The sequence below is a fragment of the Chiloscyllium plagiosum genome, unplaced genomic scaffold, assembly GCF_037043375.1.
Source record: "Chiloscyllium plagiosum isolate Xiang-an unplaced genomic scaffold, Cpla_swu_hap1 HiC_scaffold_38, whole genome shotgun sequence".
In the NCBI taxonomy this organism is placed as follows: domain Eukaryota; kingdom Metazoa; phylum Chordata; class Chondrichthyes; order Orectolobiformes; family Hemiscylliidae; genus Chiloscyllium; species Chiloscyllium plagiosum.
The window spans coordinates 46,638,298-46,646,192 of NW_028270176.1; the positions used below are offsets into that span (position 1 = coordinate 46,638,298).

Sequence of the window (7,895 nt, forward strand, 5' to 3'; positions counted from 1 at the left end):
CTCCGCATAACCCCGGATGTCCTCAGTAGCGGGGTACAGGCATGATGCCATGAGGCAAGGGTTTAGACATAGTGACATTGAAGGAACAGCGAAATATTTTCAACTGGGAAACGCGAGAACCTTGGAGGGGTAATTGCTGTGATAGCTTTCGCTTGAATTTGCTGCCATTTTCCTTCCAGACAGATGCTGATCGATCACTGAATTGTTCTGGCAGGATCCGCGTGTGTGTTCTGGGTGCAACCAGGATATGGTTTTCGTTCGGATAATTCACAAGAAGAGAATTAAATCTTCATTTCCTGACTGGGAATGAAGGCCTGTTCTGGGCAATGCAAAATCAGACTCGTATGCAGGGATGTCCATTGATACTGCAGTCGCCTTTGGGACCTGTACAAACTCTAGTGGCTGCTCTTCACGTCATAATCGTCTTCCCCAGCACTGTTTCTCTCTCCATGTTCCCAAGTCGGTTCATACTATCACCCTTGGTTTCAATGTGAAGAAAGCAATGCTGTGATAATCTGATGTTGTTCAGCAGATATACTGCAGCAAGGTAATAAAAGACTGATGCAAAAACGAGCTTGTTTTGTATGCGCTGATGTTTTGGCAGCAAGAAAGGCATCGCTCAACTCGCCTCATTCCGGATGACGGGCTCGAAATGACCAGTGGTTTCTCGCTGAAATAGTTCAGGCTCTGGAATGTAAAAAACTTCAAATATGAAAGTACAGTGAAAGGAAATGGTTCACAGAGTGGGGAATTCCAAGTGAAACAGTGATGGTGATTATGTTTGCTGATTTTTCACCTTGTGAATGCTGTTCCCCTGATGTGGACGTTTACATTACCTATAGACAAACTGTCACAGCCAAATCTGGTCTTTGGGTCAGTGACAGAATTGGTAACACTCCTGACGTCGAGTTAGGGGATTATCGGTTCGCATTTAAAATCACGAGGATGCAGCGTGCTAGTCCACTCCTGTTATCTGTCAGGAACGGAAGGGTTTGGGTTTTCGAATTTACACTTTCTTTCGCCCACTTCAAATTCTAGCTCAGAACAACGTCTCTCATTGTCTGTAGAACTGGCTTTGGTTTAACCAAAAGCTGCCTTTTGGCGGTTGAACTTGCATGTTGGAGCGGATAGCTGAAGTGAAGTACAAGGAGCTGATCAAATCCTGAGAACTCTGCCACTCTCGGGGAATGTGTCTGTGTGTCTCTTTCTGTGGGAGACATGACGTGGGTAATAACACAGTGTGACTATGTCAAACTTCAATCCCATTGTTGTGTTATCTAGGATCAAAGCGAGAACCTCACTGCCATTTGCACTGGAAACATCAGAACACAGAAGGTTATGGACCAAAGCTGGAAACTGGGAATGGAATAGACGAATGTCTTTAAACCAGACTGCAGCATGGACCAAATGGGCTTTTCCATTCTGTAAAACTTGAAGACGAGCAGAAAACAATCTGCAGTGAAACTGATCAGAAATCAAAGGGAAAAGCCATTTCATTGAGAATAAGTGCAAGAGCGTCTGTCTTCATTCAGTGTAATGTCGTAGTTAGGATTTGGAACTAGAACTGCCATGGCATTAGTTCTATTTTCGGACAGGGAATGAACGTTTTATTGTGCTAGTATATCGTCGTCCAGTATTTCTGACCACTGGTCCGAACCTGGTAATGCTTGGTTTTGTGCCAGAATATCAAAAATCAGAAAGATGCAGGTTTTGGAAAGCTGAACTAAAAACGAGAATTGATAGAGAAACCCGCTACACCTGGCAACATCTGTGGAGAGAAACAGATTTTTTTTTTAGATGGACAGGAAACAGGTTAGTTATAGATTTCTAGATTATACTGTTGGGAAAATGATAATCTTACCTGTCGAATCAGGATATTTATCAAAATCACTCTTGAGCTTACAAACGTCGAATTTACAATCTTAAAAGGACTTAATCAGCTGTCATGCTACTTTCATTTTCCTGAGCTGGTGGAAGGCTACGTTTTAATGGCTACATTTCCTTTTGCTTTCTGTTATTTAGCAGTCGCGTTGAATGGAAATTGTTTCTTTCAGTATCTGCCTCAATATGTGTCTTTGTTTTTTCTATATTTGTCTCTGTATCCTCCTGGGCCTTTTTCACATTCTCCGACTCTCTGGCTCTCCATATCCCTCATTTCCCATTTCTGCTCTTGAAAAGCATGACATTCAGAGACAGTTTGAGACTCGAACTGCTGAGAGGCTTTCTGACGCCTGGCTGGAGTCGGTCGAAGTCGTCTCACATTCTCTGAATAATGCGTCTGTCACTTCGACCTGAGGCAAGGAGACATTTCTTCCTCAAAATCTAAAGACCCTTTCGAAGTTAAAGTTGAATTCCTTATCCAACAGAAAAAGAAAGTAATTACATGATAGCTGAAGAAGAACAAGGATGCATTTACTTTTGGTGTACAACAAATGAATGGTGACAGCAGAGAATGAGGGTGATCATGTCGTGGTGTCAGTGCCATTACCATAACATTCCCCGGGAATGCTGCAGTGTCTCCTGCCTCACCACTTAATTTTCACAAAACTGGGAATGAAGGAATGAGAATAAGAGGATGAGAAGCAAAAGTGCTTGTGGAACTGCGGGAAGAATCTCCAGGTTAAAATAGTAGTTAAAAAGAGCAACATACACTACTGGATTTAAACCTGGAAAATGAAGCCGGATCTCGAAATCAGAATATAAAGCAATTCAAACAGACACTGAGTTTCTCGATGAGCAACACAATACTTGCGAGAAATAACGAGCTTTCAATACAATGAGCAGGCACCAGTGTGATGGGAGGTGCTTTCACCAGCTAAGCAACGGCGCCACGTTAAAAGCCAGATTTGTCGTCCATATGTGCAATGTCTGAACCACTTGATCACAGGAATTCGAAAACGCGTTTTATGTATTAGCGTTGCTCAGTATGAATGGCAATCAAACTCTGCTTGTGCAAAAGCAGACATTTCAATGCTGAGCATGCCCAACTGAAAAGGCACATAAAAAGACAGTATCCTTTTGCATTGGCATCCAACCGATATTTTCATCTGTTTAAACTGACAGAATAAACAGCATGTGCTCATCTCCTCTCGCGTCCCATTAACCACGTTAATACACACGCAGGGATGTTCAAACCAAGATGAACAAGCTCATTGTTGTGAATTGACAGCAGTGGTGTGTGAGTCATTGCGAACAGTGAGAAATAAATGCTGAACCAATAGCACTGACACTGGGCCTTGCACCATCAGCTCCACACTCACATCTTGTGTCATGTCTCCTCGGCATCAGTGCATTTGACTTTAATTATTCTACACTGCAACTCACCTCAAGTTATTCCCGTCCGCTTGCAGTGTCGAATTAGTACATGCAATTATGAGAAATGCATTTCTGGGACACAGTTGTCTTTCAATGAGATAAGATTCACTGCCCATCCCTAATTATCCCAAAGATGTAGGGGACGAGTTACTTTTGTCAACTCCTCAAAGACGCCACTCCTGACGCCACTCTGTCAATGTAACTCACTGAGGGAAGAGCAAACTGACGCCACTCAGTCAGTGTTACTCACCCAGGGAAGGACAGACTGACCCCACAATCTCAGTGTAACTCAGCAGACTGATTCCACACTGTCAATATAAGTCATTCTCTGAAGAGCAGTCTGACCCCACTCGATAAATGTAATTCCCTGAGGGAAGAGCAGACTGATCCCATTCCGTCTATGGCACTCACCCAATGAATGAACACTAACCCCACTCTACCAATGTAACTCGCCAGGGAAGAGCAGACGGAAGCCAGACTGTCAACATAAATTATCGAGGGAAGATAATACTGACCCCGCTCTTTCTATTTCACTCAGGCAGGGAAGAGCAGACTGTCACCACTCTGTGAAAGAAATTCGCCCAGGGAAAGGCAGACTGACCCTACTGTATCTGCGTGACTGAAACAGGTAAGAGCAACTAACCCAACTCTGTCAACGTATCTCCCTCAGGGAAGAAGACCCTGACCCCTCTCTGTCCATGTAGCTCACCCAGGAAACAGCAGACTTACCCCACACTGTCTATTTAAGTTCACAAAAATCCTCTGAAGTACGTCCTATCCAGACACTCCTATTACAGAAACATCACTGTCTCTGTAACCGTGTGCGTTCAATGGCGATTCCAAATAACCTGCAAATGTTTGGAATGTGGCTGCAAACCAGAGCAACCACACAGAAATTGGGCGAATGTGCAAACTTCCATCAGGCTGTCATCTAAGCCTGGAATGGAAACCAAACCCGACAGCAGTAGTGATTATAAAATGGCAGAACAGAAACCTAGCAAAAAGAATTGCGTCCCTGTGTGTTGCAACGATTCTGAGTATTAATTCAGCCCCCCTTACTGTAGTTAATTTCCATTTTCATCACTGCCAACCTTCTTCAAAGCAAAGCACGCACTTGCTTTTTTCAGACTTCCTATATCCCGCTCTCATCCCGCTTTTTACCGAATCAGATTTCTGACTTTACAAACTACGTCATAACAGGTTGACAACTGCAGAATGAGCTTTGTTCCGTTCTCCACTGATGTTGATGGTAGTAATACGGCATATTCGAGTAGGACTTGAGGCACTTGCGGGTGGTGTATTCGCGGCATTTTGGCATCTTTTTTCATTTTCGGTCTACTATTTCGAGTTCATTGCGCAGACTTCTGAAGAAGACTTTTTGGAGTCGAAATGGTAACTGTGTTTTCTCTCGAAAGACAGACGTAGCTTTATTTCTGTTCTCTTATAAACTTATCTTCTTCTGATCTTTGCAAATGAAGTAGGGCGCATTACTATTGCTCGGTTTGAGTTTTAAAATCAAGAGAAACATGAAGGAGAGAATATCAAAGAACACAAAGTTCTGAGTTGTTAACATAATTTTTCCAGCAATGGTGGACATGAAGGTCAAATTAAGATAACGGTTCAAGAACACCGTTAGTCTGTGGAAGTGGTATGTGACTTTAGTTCCAAATATATGTTTCCGTTCTTCCAGTACATCTTTATGACTCCCAGAAAACATTGATTGTTTTCTGTATTCACTTTGTTTCGCGACATCTGTCTTCTGGTCGACCAGGGACAACTTGAATTTGCGTCTGCATTGAATAAGATTTCGCTCTTTCTTTCGAGAAGCAAACCTGTGCATTATGTACCACTTACCATGCTGATGGCTAAGAAGTTCAAAATGAATTACGGTTTACGGATCGTGAGCAAGAATGAAGTGATCCACTTGCGAACAGATGTCACCACGCCCTGTTCCTACATCGGGCCTGAACGGTCTATTGGCAGAATCTGCAGACAGGAAATGTCGAAGTGACTAGTCCTTTTTTCAGTTTGATTTGATACCAATGGTAGTGCTGTTCTGGTGCAGAAATGTGTCAACATCTCTGACGTTAGAGTCAATATTTAAGTCACATCTACTCCATGGAGTGTCTTCTCATATCTGAACATGCTGACACGAAAACATCTAGCTCCGATAGCAAAACTTTTTTTCATTAAACTGGGAGTATGTTTAACTAAGCAATTCAGACAGCCATGATGAATAATTGGCATTTGGTTCTTCAAGCTGACCTCTCCACACCAACTGCTCCAACGAAGGCCGTGGATAAGTTCCCCATCGATTATTTTGGTCAATTTTAGCCTCACCAACAACCAATTATTCTGAACAATGCTACACCACAAACAGAGGGCGAAGTCTGATTTTCATCGTTAATTTTCAATTTCAGTTCTTAATGCACAGTTTCTTACGAATGTGGACAGCAGAAGACCGTTAACATCCCATTTCTAATATTTCCAGAAAATTCTACTCCGCTGATATCGCCTTGCCTTTTCACATCGCAAGCCAGGAACCTGAATCAGTCGAGTTCCTTTCCACACATGGAATTGCTTTTTTCTAATTCATTGACTGCTGATATAATAGATTATTGGCCTTGAGAGTCAGCTGTAAATTAGGTTGAACTTTCTCAGCTTGACTTTCAACTGATCCTGAAAAAGATGTCATCACCTGCAGGTAAATGTATTGCATTTCTTCTTGTTTTGCTGAATTCCACCCCCCGAACATCCAAATTTCATGATAGTTCGACAAATGTGTTGACACTGATTCGTGTTGGAAGTTGGTGGCTTTTTGTGTCTCGACACATAATTTATTCAATTAGATGACTGGGTCAGTCTTGAAATTACTTCGGATTCTTCACAGTTGAAAATTTACTTTCGATTGAATGCGAAGCTCAAGCTCCACGAAATTCAAATTCTGCAAATGAGTTAATGACTTTTAAAAGATTCTACGCTGTGAACAGGATTCGAACCTGCGCAGGGAGACCCCATTGGATTTCAAGTCCAACGCCTTAACCTCTCGGCCATCACAGCTGCGGCAAGTTTGTCAATTTTCATAGTAAAATAACTGAATTCATTTGTTGGAAGAACAAATTGTCAAGACCCAAAGATTTCGCCAAATCCTTTGCAGATGCCCAGACGAACGGTACCTTCGCAGATTGACAGGCTTTCACCGCAAACTAGATTCTGACACAGCTGAAGTTATGGGAATGATTCTTCGTAGAATTATAGAGTCACGGATGTACACCACACGAAGAGAGGATCATTGTCTCACTGCGTCCGATCGATTTTGACTCAATTGCTCATCATCTGGTGCCAAATTAGATATGCTGTTGTGTTTTAATATTCATCGAAATATGATATTAGAAATATTGATGCTAAGTCCATAAACACTAGCTACATTCGTAAAAACAGTATCGGAATTAGAAAGAATGCAGAACCATTCTGGACACGACTGAAAAAGTTGCCCCTGACGTCCCTTTTAAATCCTTACCCTCTAAATGTAAACCGATGTTTTCGAAATTTTGACTTCCTCACCAGCCGGAAGACACCGTGACGAGTCAACCTATCCATGTCCCTCATGATCTAATAAATAGCAACGATTTGACTTTATCATACTTGTCAGGAGGGAAATGTGTGGAGATTATTTGTCGAAGGTTTGAAGTAGAAAGTCTGATGTACAGATGTTTAGAAATGCATCTTGGAGAAGTTTTTAATAAGTCATTACAGTCTAGTAGCCGTTGTAGAAGTCTGTTGTGAAAGCTGCAGAAGGATTTCAGGGCACGAGAACGAAGCATTATTTCCAATGTATGGTGGCTCAGTTCGACCGCACTTGGACGACAGTATGAGGAATTACAATCCTCAATTTAGGAAAGATACTAATGCCATCTGTGGAATACCACGAATGGTGTTTCGCCTTGATATCATGGATGAACGTTAGTCCTCTGAATTTTAATTGGGCAAATCCGGCCTTTTTTTAACAGTTTCAAAACAAGAGAGGTAATCTCATTGAGAGTTGCAAAATATTTGAAGAGATAAACAGGGTGGTGCAATTAAATTTTGTTCCCTCATTGGTGAATCTAGAAGCAGGAGAGGAGAATTTTAAAATGAAGCATTGTGATTTATGACCAGGATGAGAACTATTGATTTTTGTCTTAGCCTTGAGAAGTCTCACTAATCAGCGCTACAGTGAGCCTTTTATATTTGGTCTTTGAATGCATCACTATCAGCCTGACCCGCCGACACTTACTGCATCACTATAGACCTGCCCCTCACACTTACCGCCTTAATATCAGCGTGAACCCCCTCAAACTTACTACATCACTATCCATCTGGCGCCCTCACATTTACTGCGCCACTTTCACTTCGAGACCATCATTTTGACTGCGTCACTATCAGCCTGACTGCCAAGCACTGACTTTGTCACTATCAGTCACACCCTTACACTTCCGATGTTACTATCACCCTGACTCCTTACACTTACTGTGTCACTATCAGCCTGACTCCATCACACTTATTATGTATGTATCAGACTGACGCCTCACACTTACGGT

The 7,895-nt window shown here is 42.2% G+C and overlaps 1 non-coding gene across 1 annotated transcript; it reads right to left on the reverse strand.

The window, feature by feature from the left end:
- Positions 1–6,293: 6,293 nt before the first annotated feature.
- Positions 6,294–6,375, reverse strand: trnas-uga (transfer RNA serine (anticodon UGA)). Its single transcript has one exon. It is a non-coding gene; the product is annotated as a tRNA-Ser (tRNA).
- Positions 6,376–7,895: the final 1,520 nt, after the last annotated feature.